The 27,767-nt window shown below is 35.8% G+C and overlaps 1 long non-coding RNA gene across 1 annotated transcript; it reads right to left on the bottom strand.

Moving 5' to 3' along the window:
• Positions 1 to 10,425: 10,425 nt before the first annotated feature.
• On the bottom strand, positions 10,426 to 11,558 carry LOC146912553 (uncharacterized). The gene is made up of 2 exons (XR_015016748.1): positions 10,647 to 11,558; positions 10,426 to 10,549 (listed from the first exon to the last, which is right to left on the bottom strand). It is a non-coding gene; the product is annotated as an uncharacterized LOC146912553 (long non-coding RNA).
• Positions 11,559 to 27,767: the final 16,209 nt, after the last annotated feature.

Below are 27,767 nucleotides of genomic sequence, written 5' to 3'. Positions count from 1 at the left end.
GGAGAAAAGGAAAGAAAACGGTAATACAAGGTCAATAACACATACATTAAAGTTAACAAAATATATTAACAAGATATGGTGTCTAGACTCGGTCATCTTGACTTGAAATAACACTGATTGTCTATATACAAATTAAATCCTTACACTAAATTCAATTAAGTAAACCTCGGTTACTACCTATGAAGCACATATATAGACACCAAACATGACGCTAGCACCAATAACAATTTGAATGTAACTATATGTGTCGATGTCATGTCAGTGTTAGACGTCGAAACATGTTAGATAGTAGACACACCTTCAATAAAAAAAATGTTAGTGCTATATAGTTTAAGATGCATGCAACATGTCAGTATAAAACACTCTTTCTTATTGAATGTTGGTTTGTTTGGAAGTCTAGAAATGTCGAAGCTTTCTCTGACATTAATCACTCCATTTGGTTTATTCTTAGCCAAATTTACTCTCTTTATAATTCCACCAAGAAGATTTTTGGTGGTCCTTCTTCTATCTTTATTCCTAGATTGGTTTCTTGACACCCCCTCCAGATAATGTGATTAAAGTTAATGTTGATGGTGGTTCGATTGGTAATCCTCGTAGATCAGGATTTAGGGGTCTCCTGAGGAATTCTCTGGGTGGTTTGATCATTGGTTTTGCTGGAAGTTAAGTTATGGTCATACTACTAATATATTTTGTTGGTCACAACTTACAAATCACTTGGGATCTTGATTTTAGGGATATCGTTTGTGGGTCAGATTCTCAAATTTACAACTTTGACTATTATAAAGGTCGGGGTCCTACCTACTCACCCTTACGCTCCTTTGATTGATAAAATTCGTTTTTATATGATGAGAGATTGAAATGTTGGTTTTGTTCATACATTGCGTGAAGGAAACTCTTGTGCAGATTAGTTCCCTAAACTAGTCGCCTCACTTACTCATGAGTTTAGGATCATCCCTACTTTTCCTTATCCTCTATCGATAGTTTTTCTAGCTGATGCTATTTGAATTATGTTCCTCCGTTTGTAATTTTTTGTCTTTTTCTTTTGCTTTAGTTTTTCCTTTTGATAAAAAAAAAAAGGATTTACAATCTAAAACCCCAAAAAACAAACAATAAAGATACCATAGGATTTTTTTTTTTGCAAAAAGAGTTGGTAGCAAAGAGCATACCAACCAAAATACCATATATAGGAGAGAATAATTACATAGGGGAGGGGACTAGGCCAAAACTCCCAAGATAAACATATTCTAAAGTTGGGCCATCCCAACTTGTTTTGAACAAAAGTATCCAAAATAAAAGCCGGAACTTCCTGCCAGCAAAAAATAGAGCTTAGAGTTAATTCATGGTTAGCCAATAAGTCAGCCACTTGGTTTCCCTCCCTATTAATGTGTGTCACCATGCAGTTTAGATCCTTAGCAGCTGCCATAACATTGTTCCAACGGTTTTTCAAAGACCAAGGAATCCGCTTAGAACTCTTTGCAATTTCAATGGCTCTCATAAAGGCACACAACTCAGCATAGTAAGAATTGCTATTCCCTAAAGGTTCAGACTACAAGAAAAAATGCATTTTGCGACCCTTAAAACGACGGATTGCGACTGTTCTAAGGGTCGCAAATTCACATCTGCGACTGTTCTTGAACTGTTAGGGATGTTGGGGTCGCAACAGCATTTTGCGACAGTTCACGAAACAGCCGCTGCAACAGTCGCAATGGGTATTGCGACAGTTCAAAACAGTCGCAAAGGACATTTTTTTGTTTGAAAGGGGTGTTCCGATAGTTTATAACAGTCGCAATTGATGAAAAATATTTTTAAAATCCCATTGCAGCAGTTTGGAACTGTCGCAGTTGTTGAATTTATTTAAAAAAAATAAATAAATCAGTTTAATTATACTCGAAACATATCGTCAGACGTTATCTCATCAAATGTGAGACTCTTATTATAACAATAATAGAGATCATACATTAAGGTTTGAAACTTGATGTTTCATGGATTCTTTGCGGCATGGTTCCAGACAAAATCTATATATGTTTCATACAAAATTATACAGATCATATACATCATGTACACATCTTTCCAGACACACTACCTCTGAAAACTTCCACAATTTTAAGAATCAATGGCTTGAGCTAATTCAAAATAATGATGCCTAACAAGCTGTTTATCCGACTGACCCCTCAAGCTTCAAGCTCATGAGTTGGTTCACCTCGGAGCCAAATTCATCGGGAAGCTCGTTGAAGACATCACGGCAAAATCCAGAGATCATAGCAGCCATTGCTTTTTCATAGTCTATTCCTCTCTGTTGAAAGTAAAATAACTGATCTTCACCAATTTTCGACGTACTAGCCTCATGCTCAATTCTTGCTGTTGGATTTTTCACCTAGAAAACAATTGCAATTTCATGAGCAGAAGTCTTGAGGCAAGTTTCTTGACATTAAAGAATAGAAAAAAGGGTGAAAATAAGAAGGAAACAAATAGGAAGTAGTAGAAGTTAACTTGGGTATGGAAACTGTGCACAATAATGCTATCAAATAAACAAGGAAACAAATAGGAAGTAGTAGAAGTTAACTTGGGTATGGAAACTGTGCACAATAATGCTATCAAATAAACAAAGAGCTAAATCCATATCAATAATGAACTATTTTTTGTCTCAACCAAACATTGTAAGAGTTTTAGCCTCCTGTAAACAAGATAAAAGACACGCTTCTTCAAGCTATATGTATACACACACCAAAGTTGTGTTCAATCAATATAGAAAATGGGGTCATGTAAATCAGGACCAAAACCTAACATCAAATAGTTGCAGGATACACCAACAATTTCTAGTGTTCTTCCGCCATTAATTTGATCTAACCACGTGTATTAGTTGAAAAAGTACGGATTTTGTGCAACAAAACAACCATATAGTGCTTAAATCATAGCTATATAATTGACCACAACAGTTTTTTTTTGAAACAACATATTCATTAATACCCACGCACCAGAAGTGCAAAACGGCGAGGAAATACAAAGAAGCCAAAACAAACAAACCAAAAACTGATGGCAGGAAACCACACACCAGCCTGGAAAATCAGTCCAGCAAACATAAAAATCCTAGAAAACAAACACACAGGCACCTAGAAATCACACAGGCACCAAAACACGGCAGGCCCATAGCAGAAACTCCCAACCAGCCAAAAATAGAACTAGCAAAACAGGTTCTGCATCTGATACAGCAACCAAAACAGAAACACACCCCCATCTCGCCTCATACACAGTTAAGGCATTCTCTAGGATTCCATGTTATGCTTGATACAAGGCATGAACATCTGTATGATTTCGAACTTAATATAATCAGGGTTAAATGACTCGAACTATTTTAGTTAAACTCGTTTTGTTAATTTATCAAACACATTCAAGATTAACTTTCTATATCAATATTACTGTGAGGATTTCTTCCATAACTTCAAATTGGTCAAGTAAATGTTCAAACCTGTATATCTGTCTCCCCTTTCAACTAGAAACCACAAATACAACGCGGCATGCAAATACAATGACATAGGTAAGAAGATACAACAAAACATGTAACTATAAAACATAACACATGAAATTCATATAGAAACTCCAATCTTAGAAAATATATACAAAACGTCTATGAAGTATGCACAAATACAGCCTACATATTTAGAAAACTTATCAATCAGTATACCATAAGTATTAACTAAAAGCATTGGTAAAAGTTTAGGTGAGTTGAATCCGAGACGCTCAATGTCATTGGTAAAAGTCTCAGCTCAGAAAACAGGTACTTACAAACTACTCTATCATGAAATCTTCACATCAGTAGTGAGATTCAAACCATGTTCTCACGGGATAAACCATTGTGTCACAAAATTTAGACTCTCGTCTACTGTTTTCAACAATCAATTTATATTGTTTCACAGGAGGGAGTTTATCAAATTTTCTGTTTCCAAGCTCTTAATTCAATTAATCACCACAAACACACCATATAATAGTCAAGAGGAGACCTTTCATATCGGGGTCTGTTGTGATCACATCACATAATTATAATCTTAGCATTCAATTAAAATTTCTGATTATATCTTCATGTCCTTAAATGGTTAACCATTTTGGCATTAGCATATAATGCCATAAGAAAACCAATTATAAGAACCACAACGAGAACATACAAAAATAAATCAAGCATTTCACATTTCTTGGAATAGACGATGTATGAGCATTTTTGCAAATTAGTCTGGCAATATTTCAGCCCATCACAATTTAAAGTAAACTAAAGCATTAGATAGCAGTCAAATACACACACATGTGAACCAAGCTAATCTCAAAAGGGCTTAGATAGTTACACACAAACACATTCACATCACAGTTACACACTTGTGCAAAACATTTATAAATCTTCATAAAAATAATATTCATCTCCAAAAGTGCTTACATAACTACATTATGCTTCACTTATCAAATATCCAACAACTTGTTCCTTCAAAAAACAATATCCAACAACTTCCTTCTAAAATATTAACTTTTAATAATCAGTTCAGATTTCATGAAGCATCAAGATATTGCAAGTCATCACAATTAACATAACAAGCAAAATAATCAGAGTGAATCATGTGTCTTGGGACAATAGTTCTCAAAGCCTAATTTAAAAAGAGCATCCTGTCCAAAAATAGGAAAGTGAAAATTCCATTCTCAACACAATGCACATAGACAAAATTCCATTTTAGTTTATAAGTTAATTCTAGAATATGGTCATAAACAAGGATATTTCCCTATGTTACCTTCATTAAAGCCAACTTGGGTCTTTTCTATGTTTAGGAACTTTCATTGTGCCTTGTTCGTTGTTGCAACTTTGAAAAACAAGCCAAGGCCTAATTGATATTATATATATATATATATATATATATATATATATATATATATCTTTGTCAAAGTAACCCTGGAAAGAACGTGAAAAAAAAATGAAAATAAAACATCACCTATAATTGACAATACAAAAGATAGATTAGATTCAGGACCACTAAGATATTGTATAAAAAAAAAAGCTATTTAAGTATATTTACTGATACTATGATATATCTATGGAACAGGAGACAAAGTAATTACCACAGATTAAAGTAATTATAGGCCTGTGGCATTACAAAAACTATACAAACCTACCCATTAATATAATTAAGCAACAACTTCCTTTTACATGTTATCTTGCCCTCAAAAGGCTATAGCATAAGTACTTTATGGAACCAACTTTGAGTTCCATAAAAATCTATATATTGTTGGAGATGCTCTTACACGCTAAAGTAAGACCTTGTTGGGATAAACAACTTAATTTGAAGCTTATAGCATAAGCACTTTATGTATAAGCTATTTCTATAACAAAATATAAAATAAAGTTCAATTGTTTTCATCGAAGATATCTTGGAGAGCTAAATATTAAAATGGCATAAAACCAAGCAGAAGGCGGGCAAGGTGCGCAAAAAGAATTACAAGAGAAGAGAAGCAGGCGCCCTTACAAGAGCTACAAAACCTGCAGCCGGAAAAAAAAAAACTCCCCCAAACCAACATTGAAAACATGTCCCTAGTAACTTGGAACCCACAAACTGCTGAAAACAGAACATCCTAACACTTTTTAAAAAAAAAAACATAGAGAACAACCTAACACAAACAAACAGCAGACACCTTCGAACCAAGACCAAGCCTTAGCCCACCCAAAGATAGCCCGAAGCACCAATCCACAACATACCAGTACTATACTACCACCAAGAACCAACATCATTGAGACCTCAAACATCTCAACACAACCACACTGAAACTGCTTAGAAAGGCAAACAAACACCTGGTTCAACTACAATATTCATTACTATATTTTAATAAACAATGGCATTCATCTTTCCAAAAGGTAAAGTATGAGTATATAATAAAAACCTATCAAATTATTTTTCAAAATAACTTCCAACAAGTGTTTGTATTAGATCAGCAACTAGTAACACAATAAACGATTAAAATATCCAAATCGCAAATAATCCAAACAACATTCAACAAAAATCGTATGAATCCCCTTTCTATATCAAGTAATTTTATGACTCTTTCTAAACCAATAAACAAAGTTTCAATTGAATAAAGTTTATAGGAAAACAAAGTCTTTCTTTACCTTGACTAAATGAAGTAGGAGAGCTGAACAAGTTTGAACAACGAAGTGAATGACGGCGAAACCGACGGAGAAACCCAATTAAAGGAGTTCATTGAAGATTTCCAGAAATTAACTGAAAATCAAAATTATCCTTTCTCTTAAATTGAAATCGAAGCATGAAATAAAAACCACAAGGCACTAAAAAATTACACTAATATCTAATAAACAATAGAAACACGGAAAGTTGAAGATCTAAAAACATTTTGGAGCTATAGTTAGTTGCACAAATCAAATTAAATTAAAAAAACAAAAACAAAAACAATAACTAGAAAGGAACCTGAAATCAGAAATCAGAAGTAGGTTAATCAAATTTAACAGGAAGATGAGAAAGAGATTTCTTGAGGTGGTGTTCGCATGTATCCTGAATTCACATGTGAGCTTCTAGAGGCTTCTTTTTCCGTCGAACATAACTCCCACTCACCAGCGAATTTTAAAAGAAAATATCAAGAAATGGTATATTGATGGAATCGATAGATTAGAGAAAGGTGCTTTCAGTGTTCTTTAGGCAAATGTTGCACATAGATTGGATATTGCAACCCCTAGACATGAGGTTGTCATTAGTAGGAAGTTTGCAGTGCATTAATCTCCAAACAAAGAGAGACTTTTAAGGAGGTATGTTGTTATTCCAAATGATTTTACCTAAGGAAGATCTTGAAATTGATGATGCTTGAATTCATAAGCTTCCTTAAGAGTCAAGTCACCTGATGTCGAGTGCTTCCAAAGCAACTGATCCAATTGGTTTGCAGTTGGGATTTTGATGTGGAGTGCTTCCAAAGATACCATAGGATTAATAAATAAATAAATAAATAAATAAATAAATAAATAAAACAATAAAGATATCATAAGCTTAACAACAACAAAAACTCTAAAAAAACAAACAATAAAGATTAATCTCTCACTCAGAGGAACTATGGAGTGAATTTCATATTTTTAAATTTCAATTTAAATCAATCCATAACTTCCTCCCAGAGTAAGTTTCCTCTTTTATGCTTGTATACCATTGATAAGTGCTAGGAAGTGATACTTTCATGTTATATTTTAAGCACTTTTGTTACTTGTTTTGCAAGTAATTTAGGGAACAGCCGAGATAAAAGTGATAATTGCCTTATTACGCTTTAATTGCCTTACTTTACCCAATTGTGCAGGATTTGACCTCAAGACACTAAGCAAGTATGAAAAAGCCAAGAAAAGTGCAAAAGGGCCGCAAGTATTACACAGCTCGCGAGGCGAGCACAGCAGCTCGCAGTGGCGAGCATCAATTCAAGCCAAAAAGCCGTGAGAACCCTCTTGCTCGCGAGGCGAGCAGAGCTACTCGCCGTTGCGAGTAAGGGCGGTTTGACCCTCCCAGGGTGACGTGGCAGAATCTTAATGGTGAAGGAAACATAACTCGCCATGGTGAGTAAAGCTGCTCGCGAGGCGAGCTCAAGCATAGTGGGAATTCTATATATAGCCCACTTGCTATTCTTTGTAAATATCTTAAGAATTATCTAGGGTTTCTAGTTCTTCTTAGTTTTTCACCTTTAGATATTTTTAGAGAGAAAATAGGGTAGTTCTTCATAGAGTAAGAGTGGTTTTGGAAGTTGGATCTTTATTTCTTTGTTGAGACATCACAAGTGTAATGAATCCTTCCTTTTCAATCCATCCTTGCAAGGCTTCCATGATGATGTGTAGCTAAATACCCTTTGTTGGGATGAGAGGTACTTGATCCTTGCTAAACATGTAATCTTTTGATCTTGCAATATATGGTTCTAGCAATTTATATTCAATATTGTTGTTATTCTTGTGTTAATGCTTTCAATGAGATTTAAGATGCTTTGGACACAAACTCTTGAATCTAGAGCTAGAGTAGCAATATATCTTAGGTTAACTTACTTGACATCTTTGTTAATCTTGTGATAATCACCATAATCAAGAGTTAAATGCTTTCGGATACTTAATCAGGCTGGACACGGTCGATTAGGTTATTTGATCGACTTTGTTATCGTTTAAGGGATTTGGACACGAATGTTTAAACGATACCTTAGAGTTAATTATATCACTTTGGACACGAAGGATAGTTTAGAATTGATTGTGATAATGTTGTTTATAAAGCTAGAATTCGTATGGATCATTAGGCTACGTGTGATGCTTGATTAAGGAACGCTACTCCTAACAAGTTTCAATCCTTATTTATCTCAACTTTTACTTTTTGCAAATTAGTTTAGCTAATCACATTTCAAACAAACAAACAAGTACTCTTAATACTTTGAATGATAATTGATGTTAAACTGTCCTTGATAACGCACTATTCCCTGTGGAGACGATATACAAATACTTATCTTGTTTGATGCAAAATTACTACATCAACCATCTAATATTACACATTTATATATAAAGACTCAAAGACTCTATAAACTATTCTAAAGTTGATTTGTTTGGAAGTCTAGAAATGACAAAGTTTTCTCTAACATTAATCACTCCATCTGGTTTATTTTTAGCCAAATTTACCCTCCTTATAATTCCACCAAGAAGATTTTTGGTGGTCCTTCTTCTATCCTTACTCCTAGATTGGTTTCTTGGCACCCTCCTCTAGATAATGTGATTAAAGTTAATATTGATGGTAGTTTGATTGGTAACCTTGGTAGATCATGATTCGGGGGTCTCTTGAGCAATGATCTCTGGGTTGTTGGATCATTGGTTTTGCTGGAAGTTATGGTCATACTTCTAATATTAATGCGGAGCTTCGTGCCATTTCTTGTGTGTTACAAATCACATGGGATCTTGATTTTTAGGAAATCGTTTGTGAGTCAGACTCTCAAATCAACAAATTTGGCTTTCATCAAGGGCGGGTTCCTATCTAATCACCTTTATGCTCATTTGAATGATAACATTCGTTCTTATTTGTTGAGAGATTGAAATGTTGGTTTTGTTCATACCTTGTGTGAAGGGAACTCTTGTGCAGATTGGTTCGCTAAACTAGACGTCTCACTTACTCATGAGCTTTAGTCTTTCCTTTTGATAAAAAAAGGATTTATAGCCAAAACCCCCCAAAAAAGCTAACAATAAAGATACCATATGATTAATAAAAAAATAAAAAAATAAAAACAATGAAGATACCATAGGATTAACAACAACAACAAAACTAAAAATACAAACAAAAATTCCATAAGATTAACAACAACAAAAAAAACTCAAAAAACAAACAATAAATATTTTCATATATATTTTATATTTTCATATATATTTAAATTTTTAATGTTAATTTAAGATATTTTTAATGTTAATTTAAGTTATTCCATAACTTCCTCCAAAAATAAGTTTCCTTTTTATGTTTGTATACAATCTAATATTACACATTTATATATAAAGACTCAAAGACTTTATAAACTATTCTATGTGGGACTTCTATGATTAATGAAAAATTTCATATTTACAGGTCCACCATTTTTTACTTCAGCACTCTGCAAATATATATAGAAGTTCAACCAGCATATTCTGCTTCTGCAGTTCTTCCCTCAAACACCTTCAATTTGCTCGTTGAATAACAAAACTAGAGGTGCGATCATTTATTCTAATAATGATGTAAAAACATAATTAAAAAATCTATTGTAAGCAAACTCTTAGAATACAATATTCTTGCCTTACCAACCCATTAAGCCTTACCAACCCATTATGATTTGTTTATGTATGCCACCAACCCATTATGATTTATTTATGTATAAATGTATTGGTATAAATGTTCCCTCATGGTAATGAAAACGGACAGCACATTACTTCACAATGTAGCTTTCATGGTATCAGAGCAGACCTCTCCAAGTACGGTGTGGTTCGGGGACGAACCAGGCGGAAGCTGGTGGGCATGTAACACCCACGACGTGGCTTTCGATATCCCGCCAGTTGGATACGAAAGGTTCCCGCCAGTTGGAACGGGCACTATCCATAAGGATGACCCCACGTTAATAAGAGGAACCGAATCACATCGGAATGAGAGGGATCCGGAGGCCGTGTAGATATGGGACTACATGGTTGAAGGAAGGCTTATAAGAATTGTTAGGTACTACCCATATCAACAAGATGCATCTTCTTTTCGGTAGCCCATTCTATAAGAACTCCACAGTTAAGCGTGCTTGGCTTGGAGTAGTACTAGGATGGGTGACCTACCGGGAAGTTTCCCGGTAAGCGTGCGAGTGAGGACAAAACACGCTGAAAAGACTCGTGTTGGTTTGTGGGGTTAGTCGGCAATCCTAAAAAGCAGTCTGGGATGTTACAAATTCATGGTATCAGAGCTCTTTTCTTTCCAGCCTGACCACACAGCCACCGCCGCTGCCTTTCCCTTCTCACACCAGGCCGCCGCCGTCGCTTTTCCTCTCTCAAACAACAGGCCGCTGCCGTCACCTGTTCTTCCTCGACAACAGGCCACCGCCACTGCCGTTTCTTACTCAACAGCCACCGCCGCTGCCTTTCTATTCTCAACACCAGCAGCAGCTGTTACCTGTTCTTCCTCAACAACAGGCCACAGCCGCTGCCGTTTCTTACTCAACAGCCACCGCCGCTGCCTTTCTCTTCTCAACACCAGCAGCAGATGTTACCTGTTCTTCCTCACCAACAGGTCACCGCACCCGCCGTTTCTTCTCAGCAACAGATCGCTACCGGAGGTCTGTTTTGCCAAGGGCGGAATCTTGGTGAGTGGTGAAGCTCTGCCTGTCCACTGAACCACCGCCGGCACCATTGTCCACCGGCCAATCTCTCGAGTGTGGTTGCTGTCTGCAGAGTCTCCAAAGCCACCACAACCCTTTCTCTCTAAGAATCCAACAGTCTAGTTAGCGTGCTTTCTTCTTTTCTCCTCTTCTCATCAACTTCACTACTTCATTGCATATGCTATCTTTCTCATTGGGTTCATCCTCATGCGCTTCATTCTCTTTTCTGAGTTGTTCTATCTCTTCCCTCAACTTCATTACTTCATCAAGAATGTCATCTTTCTGCTTGATGTGTTCCTTATGAATCTTCTTCTCTTCACCGAGTCTGTGACTTAATTTGGCTGTATTGTTTTGATTTTAATATTGTTTCAGATTCTTTTCTACTTTTGTCCAGCAACATCAACATGTCCACTGCTCCTGCCATATCTTCACCAAAGGCCTACCTCGTGTTCTTTTTGATGATTTTCGAACCAGTCTAAGCGTTCGTGAACCTCCCGCTTCGACTGCGGGGGTGTCTTAGAATACAATATTCTTGCCTTACCAACCCATTAAGCCTTACCAACCCATTATGATTTGTTTATGTATGCCACCAACCCATTATGATTTATTTATGTATAAATGTATTGGTATAAATGTTCCCTCATGGTAATGAAAACGGACAGCACATTACTTCACAATGTAGCTTTCACAAACTTTTCAATTGCGGTATCTCAGCATGCTGAGAACAAGGAGCATACTCAACCATTTTGCCTTTATCATAAGATACCAGATGATTAACAACAACAAAAAAAACTCAACACAAACAAAGATACCATAAGATTAACAACAACAAAAACACTAAAAAAAAAACAAACAATAAAGATTAATATCAATCCCCCGGGAGAACTAATGGATTATATATTTAAATTTTTTTTAATTTTAATTTAAATCAATCCACAACTTCCTCCACAGAGTAAGTTTCCTCTTTTATGCTTGAATACAATCTAATATTACACATTTGTATATAAAGACTCAAAGATTTTATCAACTATTCTATATGGAACTTCTTAATTTTAAAAATTTAAGAAAACACGGAGAAAGATAATAATCTATCAAAGAAGAAAAAAACCGGTTTAACATCATGTCAACAAAACAAATCTTCACAATTATTAAGAGTTAGAGAAGTCATTTTACACCCCAAAACTATCTATAATCAACCACAATCACACAAAAAAATGTACCTAACATATTTATTATTTTCTTTGATGATGAAGCTTTCATTCACGAATAAGTCATGATTATAAAATCCTTTCAAAAGAAAAATAAGGTCATGAATATAGAATAATTTAATGTGCAAACCATTATTGGGGTTTACGTCATGAATCGAACATGAAAGGTGACATTTCTGAACCAACATAACAAACATTAATTATTATTTTTTATTTTGTTTGTAAAAACAATCATTAAGCTTTATAATACGAAATATAAATATTGCTAATTCAAGCTCGTAAACAATAAGATATATATGTCTCCGTGAGCATAATTCAATTGACACGGGCATTGCATGTAATGTATTAGGTAAGGATTCAAACTTCAAACATCACACTTATTTATCTTATGGATGAATATCTAACCACTAAGTTACTTGTCGGAAAAAAAGATATATAATACATCTAATTGTAATTTTTTTTTAGAGGAATTGTAATTTATCTTAGACATCTAATTAGTAGACTTTATCGGTGTACGGTTAATGTTTGTTATGGAAAATTACATTAAAGATGATATATAAGTCAACCAACAATGAATACACCTGTTATTCTAGAATGCAATTGAGTTTGGTGATTCCTGGTGTTCAACTCAAAGCATACAAAGTAACACGGCCACCATTCAAACCAAAAATATTGATTTCATAAGAAAAGTTTAGCAGGCCATGCTTTTCTATAGACTTAACTTATTACTATCTCACATGAAAAACTTTGGTCCTAGATCAAATTGGAGAAATTGGAAGTTTTCATTGATTTCAGAACTTGTTTGATTTTATTTATATATATATATATATATATATATATATATATATATATATATATATATATATATATATATATATTGATATTTCTATGATTTATATAAAAATTTCAGATTTATATAGAAGTTCAACCAGCATATTATGCTTCTGCAGTTCTATTGATATTTCTATTTCTAAGATTTGTGATCAATTGTCCTAAGAGTTGTTCACCCATTGGTGATTTCTAATAATAATGTAAAAACTAGCTGCAATTGCTGTTTTTCAGAATGCTGAGAACAAGGAGCATACTCAAACCATTTTGCATCTATCATAGTAGTATTCTTATTTCATAGCCGGACTTGAGTTCATCAGCTCATCACTTCACTACAGTACATTATTTCTCATACTCAGATTTCCATTTCTAGACCCATTTTATCAAGTTAGTGATATCTATGAAATAGTGACACCTGTTAATAGTTTGATAAATGGAAGTAGTTGAAAGTAACTACATATAAGAATGGATATATATAAAAAAAAAAAAAGTTATTTTGAAAAGAAAAAAAAAAAAAGGTATTTTGAAATACCTCTATATCTATATTTGGGTGATGGGTATTTTGAAATACCTCTATATCTATATTTGGGTGATGGAGATGCCGAACCGAGTACCACAAGGTTCATAATTAATGATTTTTCAACCAAGTGATCTCTTGGTATCTGGCAGCAACTTTATTGCACAACATTATTTAACAACAGATGTGCGCTTTTTCTACGGGGCAATATATAGTCTAAGAAGTACAATTATGTAAGCATTGAAGAGAGAATTGGTTGTTGAGCCAACATGGATCTAATTTTGTACCTCATTAGTCATTATGTAACATCCCACTCGTGGGTATTGGAATTTCATCAATCGGACGTGTCAGAAGATGTAAGTTCGGGAATGACAAATACAATGAAGTATGTCATTATCAATAAGTTCGGGACGTGTCAGTATCGAATTTTAGCACGTTTAAGGCAAAGGGCATTTTGGTAATTGTATATGAGGAGTATATAAGTAGTGCTTGTGCTAGAGATTTCATTATTCATTGAGGTTTCTCTCTCTAAGCTTAAGAAAAACAGAATTTTTCCTCTCCCTTCTCTCTAGGTATCGCCCTCCCTCTCCCTCTTGTCATGCAATCCCACAATTAATCAATTGTCATGAAAATCAACATGCAACCATCACTAACCGATCATTGTGAGAATTGAAGAGAAGTTCTAGCTTTGGGATTCTTTGAAAATTCTTGGAATATTGTGCATAATTGTTGATGCTAAAGATTATGGTATGAATGGATGCTTGGAGCCTTGGATTCAATTAGAGCAAAGGAGCAAGAGTAGGGTTTTGCTTATTGAGGATTCTAGATGATTACAAACATCATGGTGAGTTCTTAGTTAGCTTTCCTACCTTGGTTTTGTGTGATTATCCATGTGAGAAATTCATGTTATGTTAATCAAGAAATTAGGTTGTAGAACCGCTTTGTACCATTTATGATCAAATGTTGTTAATTGTTGCCATGCATATGATATAAATTGTTTTTATGATGTTCTGGATGATTTGGATATGTTAGAGCACTTTGAAATGAGGTTTTTATGTTAAAATCTCGATTTTCTGCATTATGGACTGATGAACTTCGCTTGGAGTGAGCCCGGTTCGCTTAAGCGTACAAAAGGTCGAGAGGACAATTCTGTTCGCTTACGCGTTCGCTTAAGCGAACTGGCAAGCGAACTGCACGCTTGGTTGCACGCTTAAGCCTGCAGCCTCAGCACAGCTTTTTTTGAAACGTTCTTGTGGTCCAGAAATGTCGTTCGAGGCCCATTTCTTGCAATCTTTTATTGAATTATGAACCCCTCAATTACAAGTGTCTAAAGTACAATTCTAAACAAGGTTTTAAACAAGGGAAAGGCATGGCATATCATTAACATTGTTTGTTAATAAATGATACGTCAGAGTGACATGATATGCAATACGTCCGGGTAGAAGTTAGTCCTAAGAATGGGGAATCATAGAGCCTCGACTTAGGTAGTCGAGAACAAGCATGTTATCATGTAACCTAGTCATGTTAGGTTAAGTTTTATATGAGCAACTATGTAAGCAATTACCAATAATCGGGTAGGTTACGGACCCGTGGTTATCTTTCAAGCAAGTATAAGTTATGCGCTCACATGTATGTATATGACTAATGTATGACCAAGACCTTAAGCAAGATGTAGGTGTCGTGTCTCTTGCTATCCACGCCAGGGGGATACAAGGGGTTCACGTCAGGGGAACGGGACACGCTCCACAATGTAGGTCCGCACGACACTGAGGGAGTCCGATGTACATTAGCTAGGAATTCATCCGTCATGTATGTGATTGTACTCGGGGTTACTCCATCCGATACGTACACTCCGTAAAATGAACTCAGATAATATTGTTTGTTCAACGCTAACCCCTAACATAATGAATGGTTATGAATTATGATATGATATGTTTATGTTAGACTACGAAGTATGTATAAGCTTATGTATCAAGGCAAGACTATGAAGATGAGTTGTCGACGATCCTAGTATCTCCCCGATCGTTCAGTTAGGACCATGTCATGAATGATCTTTGTTAGGTTTCAATGCGATTATCATATCCTAAGTAGCGGTCTTAGGTTCCCTTGACCGCCATGACATGTAAAAGATAACGAGACATGTAACCCATGTTACGTAGAACCTAAGACGGCCCTAGTATGCACGAACGTCTAGGTATGCATGATCCACACTTGTATAATCAACCGGAAGGTTGTATTGTGTAACACCTCGTTTTCCCAACATAAAAATTTCATAAATAAATCAGAGTTTCTCAACGTAAACGGAATGTCACATATCTTTTCTTAAAAATCATAAACGGAATAATAAATAGTAATCCTTCAAAATCCAACAACGTAATATTTAAAACTTCGCAGCGGAATTATTTCAACAACTTAAATAGTCTTTGGCACAAGGGTCTCAACATAAAATCTCATAAAAAACGTAGTTCATCAACAATAATTCTTGAAAAGCTTCTGAAAATAATACGTAAGGAACAGAAAAGCAATAACAAAATTTCCATCCCGTTACATATCAGAGCACCTAGGACACACTTGTGAGGAGTCCACTCACGACCGCGGCTAATCTTGGTTACCTGCAAGTTACCCATACGAAGAGCAACATTTTCAAGCATAAGGGGTGAGATTTCACATTCATTAATAATAAGCATATAATTCTTCAATAGAATTTAACAACATAAACATCAGCATCATATCATATTAATAATCATAGAAAATCATAGCATCATCATAAACAACTTCATAATCAATCATCAATAACAACTTCTTAATCAACTTGACGACTTTGACTCGACTATGCAACTTCAACTTGACTAGGCAAATTTAACTTCTTAAAACCATCTTGATAATGCAAATGCATGTGGTACCAATTCAGGGCATCAAGCCCCCAACATATTTAAGCGTAAAAAGGCTCCAAGGCATCAAGCCCCCAACATAATTGAGCAAAAGCTCCAGGGCATCAAGCCCTCAACGTAGTTGAGCAATGGCTCCAGGGCATCAAGCCCCCAACTTGAATGATGTATGCATGGACTCAACAACAAATCAACAACTTCAACGACATCAACAACAACTTACAACTTAATGACATTGACGACAACAGCGACAACGACAACAACAACATCTTCTCATGATAATATCATAATTCATCAATTATAGACAACATCTTATATCATCATATTAAATAGCATATACCTTCATATAATATTTCATCAATCATGAACAACATCATTGTCGCGTCATTTTTCGGAGATCAAGGCTATTTGATTAGCTTTTGACTCACTAACTTATTTCACGACTGAACATTTTATTTTATAAAGAAAAGGGGAAAAAAGTTCAAACTACCCCATATTGGAAAGATTTAGGGTTCGGGGGTTAGTTACATAAAGGGAAGGTGTTAGCACCCTTTATGTCCGTAGTACTCTACGGGAACCTCTTGGTTTTATTTAAATAATGTGCTATAACTTGCTTATTTTGAAAAAAAAGGAATTTTAAGTGATTAAAAAAAGGAGGACCTAATTATCTACATTTTATTGATTTGGAAGGACAAGTGTCCTCTGCCTACGTACCCGTGAGGGATCAAAACCTCGTAGTTCGGGGTAGAAATTGACGTTTTGATTGGTTGAGTGTTTTTTAATGTTTTTGAAAAAAAGGTTTTAAAATGAAAGAAAAGCCAAAGTGGCAAAAGAATATTTGTTTGTGTTTTTTAATATTAAAGAAAATGGACTCGAAATAAAATTAAATGGATTGAAATTTGATTAAGAAAGAAACAAAAGAAGGACGTCACTTGATTTATGATCAAGGTTTGTTTAAGAAAATATTTTTGTGGTTTTGGTCATTTGCATGTTTTTGTTGTTTTTGAATGATGATGATTAAACTAAAATTAAAACTAACGGAGCGAGAAAATAAAGTGTAGGGGTTATGGTGGTGTTGGACCACCACAACGACCTTTGACCTAAACTACGAAGCAATAAAAGTAAAGCATACACACACGCACGCACACATGCTCCTAAGTTATTACAAAAAACCTATTAATACATTCTATGGTCTGCGAGAAAATAAATGAATTACATCAAGCCTATATTTACATTCTAAGTTCTATGCATGAAATAAATTAAATTACATTAAAGCCTAATTACATTCTAATAAATAAAAGAAACTAAATTAAAATGTGCAATGCTAAAACTACACTAAAAAATGCATGAATTATTTGCATCTAAACCTAATATGCCTCCTAAATTCCATATGATGAGAAATAAACAATGCAAAATAAACATGTATGTAATAAATGAATTTTAAATATGCAGCCTAATCTAATAAATATAGGAATGATAAAATGCAAAAAAAAGAAATTTAAAATGCGAGAGAAATCTAAAATGCATGAAAAATGCAAAAGAGGGGTGCAGGTAGTGAATGGGGGGTGCAGACATTAAAGAAGCAAGACACTGGGCTAGGTTAAAACGAACCGGGTCGGTCCATATGTTGGGTCGGTTCAGTGAAAGAAGCGGGTTTGGAAATGGGCTTCAAGGTTCAATCAGGACCCTTCAATCACGATCAAGTGATCAGAAAGGCGAGGGTGTATGATAACGCATACACTCACGCACACACAAGCAGGCATATGGGTATATAAAGGCTGTAGAAGCCTTTTCATTCATTTTTCCTTCCGCACTCTCTCTCTATCTCCTACAAATCCCTCTGTTATCTCTCTTCAGTCTTTTGCTCCCTCTTCTCTCTATTCTTCTCGGTCCTCTCTCTGTTCTCTCCCTCATTCTTTTTCACGATTTTCTTCCTAAATCCCTTATTCTTCTTCTTCTCTTTTTTTTCGTTTTTTTAAACCCACAGTTCCCAAAACATGAACCTATGCCCCTAGATATGCGAATAAAAAGAATAGAGACACTACCTTTGATGATTTGCTTCTCGGATTCGATTGGGTTGCAGCTTGCTTCGTTGATTCACCGTGATTGGGTTGTTGAAGCTGGATTGCGATTATGGCTTGATTGATGGTCGTTGATTCGCGAGACGGTGTCGGTACTGCTGTCACGTGTTCTTGCTGATTCGTTTGGTTGTTGTGGTGGTCGTGTACGTCGGTTTGGCTCGTCGACGGTGTGCGCGTGTGGTTCCGTTGTGGTGTCGAATTGATTTCGTGCCGCGTGTGTCTCTAATTGTAGGTTTGGGATGTGGATTTGTAACAGGTTTTGAGACTTTTGAATCGGTACTGATGTTTGCCTCGGATTTGATTGTTGTTTTCGTCTGGGTTTGGTGACGGTTTGGAATGATTGTGTGGCTATGATGTTTGTGGATTAATTGTCGTTTGGTTACTGCTGTGTTTTTAGGTTTCAGTGTTGCAAAATAATTTGTGCGTGAAACTTGGTTTGATGAATTTGTATTGTGCAGGTTTATGGGTGTTGAAATCGGCCTTTGAAAAAAAATTGCGTGCTTTCTATGTAACTTGGCTGTTTGTGAGTTGAAGATTTGGCCTCCCCTGTGACTGTATGTGCAGATTGCTTTTATAGTCTTAAGTTTAGAGATTAGGGTTTGTTTATCAGATGCAGAAAAATCAGTGGCTTTGGGATTAGGATGATGAAAAGAAAGCGTGTTCCTAAATTGTTGCAGATGAAGCATAATTTGGATTTGGACGAAACATGACAGGCTGTGTTGTTTTGGACTTGGATTTTTTATTGTTACCATTGGACAAAAATAATAAAAAAAATGAAAAAGGATATAGAAAGGATAACGACTAAAAAAAAGGAACATAATAACTAATAATAATAAAAAGATTCTAACAAAACAAAAATTAAAATTAATTAAAAACTAAAATAAAAGATGGAAATTAGAATTAGAAAATAAAAATAAAAATAAAGCAAAGAAAGAATGGGGTCCGACTCGGAACCAAAAAATGAGGTATTTTAAAATACTTCTCTGTCGAAATTTCACTGAAAAATCAAAGATTGAACAGAGTCAAACGACATGTGTCAGTGTATGTATGTAGGATCCATAGGTCAAAAATTGGGGTATGACAGATGCCCCTATTTAAGTTTCTTCGTCCGGAGATTTGAAGATGGAATCTTTAATTCGATCGGAGCGAAGAAACTTAAATACAAAGTACACCAATTTTGGACCTAAGATGATATGAATGCTCGTGATGCAAGTATGAATGCAGGATGACAAATATGATTCGACCGAGACGAGAAACAACAACGGGATACCCAAATTTGTTGAAGAAAAGGGATCCGACTCTGCTAGAGGGAATGTAGTTTCGCTGGGGAAAATGCTTGTCTACTACCATATTGACAGTTGTGTGAAGACAAAAACTATGGGGTGACATCTCTTGAAGGATAAACTGGGGACGACACATTTGAAATTGAAATTGATTAATGACATCACTGGAACAGCTGACGTTGGGGATGACACCGGAGGAAATAAAATGTGATTTCAAATTGTTCATTGGTCGGGAACTAACCGTTTGGAACATGATGAAAAGTAAACTCAAGCGGTCCGTTGTTTAGGACTGGTAGCTTGAAACAATTGAAAAAGGTAAAGTCGAGCGGTCCGTTGTTTGGGACTGACAGCTTGAAACAAGATAAACATTTGCGAGAATCCACTCGGCTTTTGCGAGAATCCACTCGGCTTTTGATAAAAGTTTGCCAGAATCCACTGGGCTTTTTGCGAGAATCCACTCGGCTTTTGCGAAAATCCACTCGGCTTTTGATAAAAGTTTTCCAGAATCCACTGGGCTTTTGCGAGAATCCACTCGGCTTTTGCGAGAATCCACTCGGCTTTTGATAAAAGTTTGCCAGAATCCACTGGGCTTTTGCGAGAATCCACTCGGCTTTTGATAAAAGTTTGCCAGAATCCACTGGGCTTTTTGCGAGAATCCACTCGGTTTTTGATAAAAGTTTGCCAGAATCCACTGGGCTTCATAAGAGTTTTGCGAGAATCCACTCGGCTTTTGCGAGAATCCACTCGGCTTTTGATAAAAGTTTGCCAGAATCCACTGGGCTTTGTAAGAGTTCGCCGGAATCCACCGGGCTTATAATGAGTGACATCTCTGGACCAGGCACACTGGGGATGACACTTCTGATGATAAGAAGGTAAATGTCAAATGTTCATGTGTAGAAACTTGATGCTTGACGCAATGATAAGTAAAGACCGAACTGAAGAGACACGATCGACACAAGATTTTGGTGACTAATGCAATCATGTATGAATTGATGTTGTGTATATGTTGTGTAGGCATGAGTGTATGAATGTGTGAAAGTATTACTGTATGAATGTGCGATTGTATAAATGGATGTATGAATGTATGGATGCAACTTGTACGACTGTATATGACAGATGACTTGATGAAACAAGACAAGACAGGTAAGATGGGAGTCGGACTGACATCGCAGTACAAACACTCGGCAAACTTCCTTGGAGATGATGTTATTGTGAACAAATCAAGTCGTTGACGATCACTTCGACTTAGCGAGCATGATGTATGTAATTTTACATCAAAAACAAGATAAGTATTTGTATCGTCTCCACAGGGATTAGTGCGACATCAAGGATATTTCAACATCAAATATCATTCTAAGTAAAAAGGGTGATTGTTTGTTTGAATTTACAACTATGTTAACTAAATGCAAAAAGTAAAAGATGAGATTAATAAGGATTGAAACTTGTTAGGAGTAGCGTTCCTTAACCAAGCGTCACACGTAACCTAATGATCCATACGAATTCTAGCTTTATAAACAACATTATCACAATCAATTCTAAACTACCCTTCGTGTCCAAAGTGATATAATTATTTCTAAGTTATCATTTAAACATTCGTGTCCAAATCCCTTAAACGATAACAAAGTCGATCGGATAACTTAATCGACCGTGTCCAGCCTGATTAAGCATCCGAAAGCATTAAACTCTTGATTATGGTGATTATCACAAGATTAACAAAGTTGTCAAGTAAGTTAACCTAAGATATATTGCTACTCTAGCTCTAGATTCAAGAGTTTGTGTCCAAAGCATCTTGAATCTCATTGAAAGCATTAACACAAGAATAACAACAATATTGAATATAAATTGCTAGAACCATATGTAAGCTTAAATCAAAGGATTGCATGTTAGCAAGGATCAAGTACCTCTCATCCCAACAAAGGATATTTAGCTACACATCATCATGGAAGCCTTGCAAGGATGGATTGAAAAGGAAGGATTCATTACACCTTGTGATGTCTCAACAAAGGAAGAAGAATCCAACTTCCAAAATCACTCTCACTCTATATGCTCTCTAGCCCTATTTCTCCCTCTCAGAATCTATAAAATATCTAATGGAATAGTCTATATCTAATAATCCTTCAAAGAGAGGTAAAAGTTCTATTTAAATGGGCTGAGTTTTTACAGCTACGCTAATAGCGAAATACACGCTATTAGCGAAGTAGGTCGGCCTATTTGGTGGCCAATGAGATTCTGCCACGTTGGTCCTTGGGCCTTGCTTCGCCCAAATTACGCTAATAGCGTGGTTCTCTGGAGCATTTACGCTAATAGCGTAGATCACGCTAATAGCGTATTTCTTCATGACTTCTTCTTGGCTTCGCTCCAGATACGCTAATAGCGTATCTCTCTGGACCTTGACACTTCATTGAACACGCTAATAGCGTAGAATACGCTATTAGCGCCATTTCTTCAAGCTTGCTGGACAGCTTCTGCCATTTTGCACTTTTTCATGATGAATTGGTCTTTGATCAGTGTCTTGAGGCTTATTCCTGCACAAAAGGATAGAGTAATGATAAGTAAAGCGTAATAAGGCATTTAACGCTTATTTCTCGGCTTTTCCTTCAATTACTTGCAAAGCAAGCAACAAAAAGTGCTTAAAATATAACATGAATTTAACACTTTTATGACACTTATCACTCTCCCCAACTTGACTCTTTGTTTGTCCTCAAACAAAGGATTGAAAATCAAACAAGTTAATAACAAGACACAAGTACAAAAGGCTTTGAAAATATTTTCAGATGAATGATTTAAAAGTGAATGCGCAGGCAAGTCTAAGTTTCCAACTAATCTAAAATTCTACTACCAACATGAGTTGAGTCCTAAGTAAAAAGTTCATGTCAAATATTTCAAGACAATAATACATTTATTTACGAACCACAACTAACACACTTCTTTGCAAGTAGATAAACAATTGAAATCAAATGAATGAGGATTATGAACACACATCCAGCAATCAAGTTAACATTCCAATCAAGTTATGTGTCCATCCAAATATCATTTCAAAAGGCATAAGAACATGGATCAAAAGGTCTTTGAGGGTTATAACTTGGCTTGGCTACAAAAGAAATGTCATATGTGGGGCAATTGAAATCAAAAAGCCTAACAAAGAGGAACATTCCTTGAATCAACTATTAAATTCCACAATTTTCCCTACCAATCATTACAAACCCTTGGTGTTTACACATGAAGCACTTTGATCTTGACAATTTATTCTATTTTTGGATTTTTCTTTCTTTTTCTCTTTTTCTTTTTCTTTTCATGTACACATTGTTTTCTTTTCTTATTGTATTTACAACACCATGTTGTCTTGATCAAAGATAAAATTACACCATTATACTTGACATAAGATTTACATCTACCTTCTCTCCCCAACTTGAATCATAATACACCCTATTTGAATGTTCCCTTACTCTAAGGCAAAAGAGACAAATAAACACTGAAGTTTTAGGGTTCAATAATTAAAAACAACTCAGAGTCCTAAAGTGCGTCAAAAAATGAACTGGGTTTAAATTTAAGGGCAAGATCATCAAGCATGGTGCTTGTGACTTGACAGTTCATAATTGAGGACTCCGATTCATTTGGCTCAAGTGGGTTAGCAAATACTCGCTCTTCTCACAAGGTAGGCTATTTGTGGTCAAGTATGTTTCACTCATTAACAAAAATGTGCCTTGATCACTTCCATGCCTTCACACAATTTAAAACAATTATTGGATTTAAAATAACACAATCGAGTTAAACAATGAAAGCCGGTCTCCTTGCATATGTACAAACACTTGATGTTTCCTCACTTTTAGCTAGAACTAAGTGGTTCACAAACAAACACAATATTGGGAAGAACTAAATGACATGAAATTTACACAAAGTACTCGTTCCATATTTGAGTAAAAACCTAGAAAAACTGGAAACTTGTACCTTGGCTTTGCGCTTTTGATCACAACTATGAATCATTATCAATCATCTGAGATTTGAAATTTAAGCAAGAGTGATACAAAAGAAACTTCCATAATTAAAACAAAATGAAGTGCCTAATCAACCAAAAGTGCTAACAAAATTATTATGCATTAAAACAATAAATGGACTTGCAAAGTTGGGTTGCCTCCCAACAAGCGCTTGTTTAACGTCGTTAGCTCGACGCCTTTTTCGTTAGGGTGGCCAAAATGAGACGGACAACACATCATCCTTTGTGTTCCTTCTCTGTAGGAGGAATTCCATGAACTTTAAGTACAGATGATGTGGAGTCCATGTCCTCCTTAACTTTGATTTGAACAAGGCGAAAATTTCATCAATGACCCGGTCAATTTCAGCCTTGCTCACTTTCTTCCCCTTTTGTTCAAATGTTTCTTCCTTGTTAAGTAACCGTTCCTTTCTCTCTACCACCTCTATCACTTCTCCGCTATCAACAGTTTTGTCCTCTTCAGTAAATGACCTTTCTTGAGGAAGTTCGATTTCATGTGGTGGACCACATTCCTCTACTATTGCATCTTCCTCAAGTTCAACAACACCTTCTCCAACAATCTCTCCGTCATGAGTGGATTGAATGTTGACTTGATTATCCATGATTTTAGCTTGAATCATCTCCAACTGAATTGATAAATTCCTCAATCTTTGGTTGGTATTTTTCATGTTTATCATGGATTGTTGCATGAAGATATTCAAAGTATTTTCCACATTGGTCATTCGTTCATCTTCAAAAGGATATTGCTGATGCTGTTGATATGGTTCATACTCGGGTGGAGTGTAGAAGTTGTTATAACCATGATCAGCCATGATTTTGTCTAGGTGATGATCTGAAATGGAAACAACTAACAAGAAACTTTTCTTTGTTTATCAAAGAGGGGTTAGTGGTAACAACTATTAAGTAAAGAAAAATATTTACGGAATATGTACGAATACTTAAAACAATAAATCAATCGTTCTATCTATGATATCTAAACACCAATCCCCGGCAACGGCGCCATTTTGATGTATGTAATTTTACATCAAAAACAAGATAAGTATTTGTATCGTCTCCACAGGGATTAGTGCGACATCAAGGATATTTCAACATCAAATATCATTCTAAGTAAAAAGGGTGATTGTTTGTTTGAATTTACAACTATGTTAACTAAATGCAAAAAGTAAAAGATGAGATTAATAAGGATTGAAACTTGTTAGGAGTAGCGTTCCTTAACCAAGCGTCACACGTAACCTAATGATCCATACGAATTCTAGCTTTATAAACAACATTATCACAATCAATTCTAAACTACCCTTCGTGTCCAAAGTGATATAATTATTTCTAAGTTATCATTTAAACATTCGTGTCCAAATCCCTTAAACGATAACAAAGTCGATCGGATAACTTAATCGACCGTGTCCAGCCTGATTAAGCATCCGAAAGCATTAAACTCTTGATTATGGTGATTATCACAAGATTAACAAAGTTGTCAAGTAAGTTAACCTAAGATATATTGCTACTCTAGCTCTAGATTCAAGAGTTTGTGTCCAAAGCATCTTGAATCTCATTGAAAGCATTAACACAAGAATAACAACAATATTGAATATAAATTGCTAGAACCATATGTAAGCTTAAATCAAAGGATTGCATGTTAGCAAGGATCAAGTACCTCTCATCCCAACAAAGGATATTTAGCTACACATCATCATGGAAGCCTTGCAAGGATGGATTGAAAAGGAAGGATTCATTACACCTTGTGATGTCTCAACAAAGGAAGAAGAATCCAACTTCCAAAATCACTCTCACTCTATATGCTCTCTAGCCCTATTTCTCCCTCTCAGAATCTATAAAATATCTAATGGAATAGTCTATATCTAATAATCCTTCAAAGAGAGGTAAAAGTTCTATTTAAATGGGCTGAGTTTTTACAGCTACGCTAATAGCGAAATACACGCTATTAGCGAAGTAGGTCGGCCTATTTGGTGGCCAATGAGATTCTGCCACGTTGGTCCTTGGGCCTTGCTTCGCCCAAATTACGCTAATAGCGTGGTTCTCTGGAGCATTTACGCTAATAGCGTAGATCACGCTAATAGCGTATTTCTTCATGACTTCTTCTTGGCTTCGCTCCAGATACGCTAATAGCGTATCTCTCTGGACCTTGACACTTCATTGAACACGCTAATAGCGTAGAATACGCTATTAGCGCCATTTCTTCAAGCTTGCTGGACAGCTTCTGCCATTTTGCACTTTTTCATGATGAATTGGTCTTTGATCAGTGTCTTGAGGCTTATTCCTGCACAAAAGGATAGAGTAATGATAAGTAAAGCGTAATAAGGCATTTAACGCTTATTTCTCGGCTTTTCCTTCAATTACTTGCAAAGCAAGCAACAAAAAGTGCTTAAAATATAACATGAATTTAACACTTTTATGACACTTATCAGAGCATTGATTTTTTGTATCATTTTTTGTATATATTTTTTTTGACTGTGAAAGCATCTTGCTTGAAGCAGAGGTCCCCTCCATTGTGTTTAGACATGTTTCTCTTCCGGAATGTAACCGTTCTCGAGGCGGATGCTGATGTACGCTTCGACTACTCATAAGTTCAAAGAGAGTGCGTTTGTTGTTCATACTTTTCAAAAGATGTAAAAAAAGTTTTTGTATTCTGAAAATTTTTGCTTCAAGTATTGCCATCAAAAATAGAAGAAATTTTGCAAATAGAATAAATGAGAGTTCCAAATAAATGGGCACAGGCTCGAATTTGATGAATTGAGTGGTGGCCTACCAATGGCATGGCTCCACGGATCTTTGAAAAATTTGGAAAATGGTAAATATATGGGAAGGTACATTGAACACATATAACTGTTATACTCCCTGACAACTTTGAATGCCCCAGTTCCGAGTCTTTGGTTTGTAGATGCTTCGAATCAGAGGTCTTTTGATAGTCAAGATGCCCCAAGTGGATTGTGCCTGACTGATGCAGTTACTTTGTCATGATCCTTAACTTTTGCATAGATTGCCCTTTTCGGGTTTTCAATCTATCAGGATAATCATCATTTTTTTGTCTCTAATTTTGCCTGGACCGCCCTTTCGGGTTTTCAGTCCACCGAGACGCTCATTTTTGCCTAAGCCGCTTTTTAAGATTTGCGACTTACCGAGCTTTTATTTTTTGACAGAGTATTTCTTGACTGCACCGGCATTCATAGGACGTGTGAGTTTGTCACCATCCATAGTGGTAAAAGTTTTTGCACATGAACCTTCATAGTTAGGCATCCACTTGCCCCTGGAGTCTGGTTGGAAAGTAGTACAAAGTTCCATTCTTGAAATTCATGGGGACGAACCTTTTTGTTAGAAGCTTGTTTCAAACCTCTTTTGATATATTTGTACAAGGTCGTCATGCATTTAAATTTGATCAAGCTTGGATTTTAGCAGAACTCCTATTGACGGGACTTCAACCTCCACGGGAAGCACGACCTCCATGTTGCATATTGGGGAAAGAGGGGGGTTGCCCCTGTTGAAATGTGTACTGAAGTACGACATCCATGCGAGGCAACTGTAACATCTCATGTCAGTCTTTGTGAGTGAATGCCATCTTCTGGACAATCTTCTTGATATTTTGTTTGCAGCTTCGACGGCTAAGATGCCCCAGTATGGGAGAGATCTCGTCGGGAGTCTCTTCATTCTCCTTCTTCTTTAGCTTCAGATACAAGGAACTCAAAGTTGGAAAAGAGTACATGGTTAATGTGTTCAACGGGTTTATTAATGCATGATTTGATTATTGATTTTGACAAGTGTAAGTTATGATTATGCAGATATTTGAGAATGATTATATTTTTTGGTTTTTTTGTATTACCATTTTTCCAAAAAAAGCACAAGATAAAATGAAAGTCGGGATCAAAACGACCTCTTTATTAACGATGGAAAATATATGAAGCAAAAGCCCTACACAAGTTCACTTTCATCTCGGGCGGGACGAAAGGATTTTTTTGAAAAGCAGTAAACAATAAACATATCATTTAAACAAATCGAGTAGCGGAAGAAAACATCAACATCGACTCAATTGCAGCTAATCCCTCTTTGTGTTGCAACATTAGACACCATGATCTAGTAGTAGATTGGCTTGCACATTTGGAGTCAAGAC

Source organism: Medicago sativa, chromosome 6, assembly GCF_051527215.1.
Source record: "Medicago sativa cultivar Bolivia chromosome 6, Bolivia_mono, whole genome shotgun sequence".
Classification (NCBI taxonomy): domain Eukaryota; kingdom Viridiplantae; phylum Streptophyta; class Magnoliopsida; order Fabales; family Fabaceae; genus Medicago; species Medicago sativa.
This window is presented reverse-complemented; position numbering and strand designations above follow the sequence as displayed.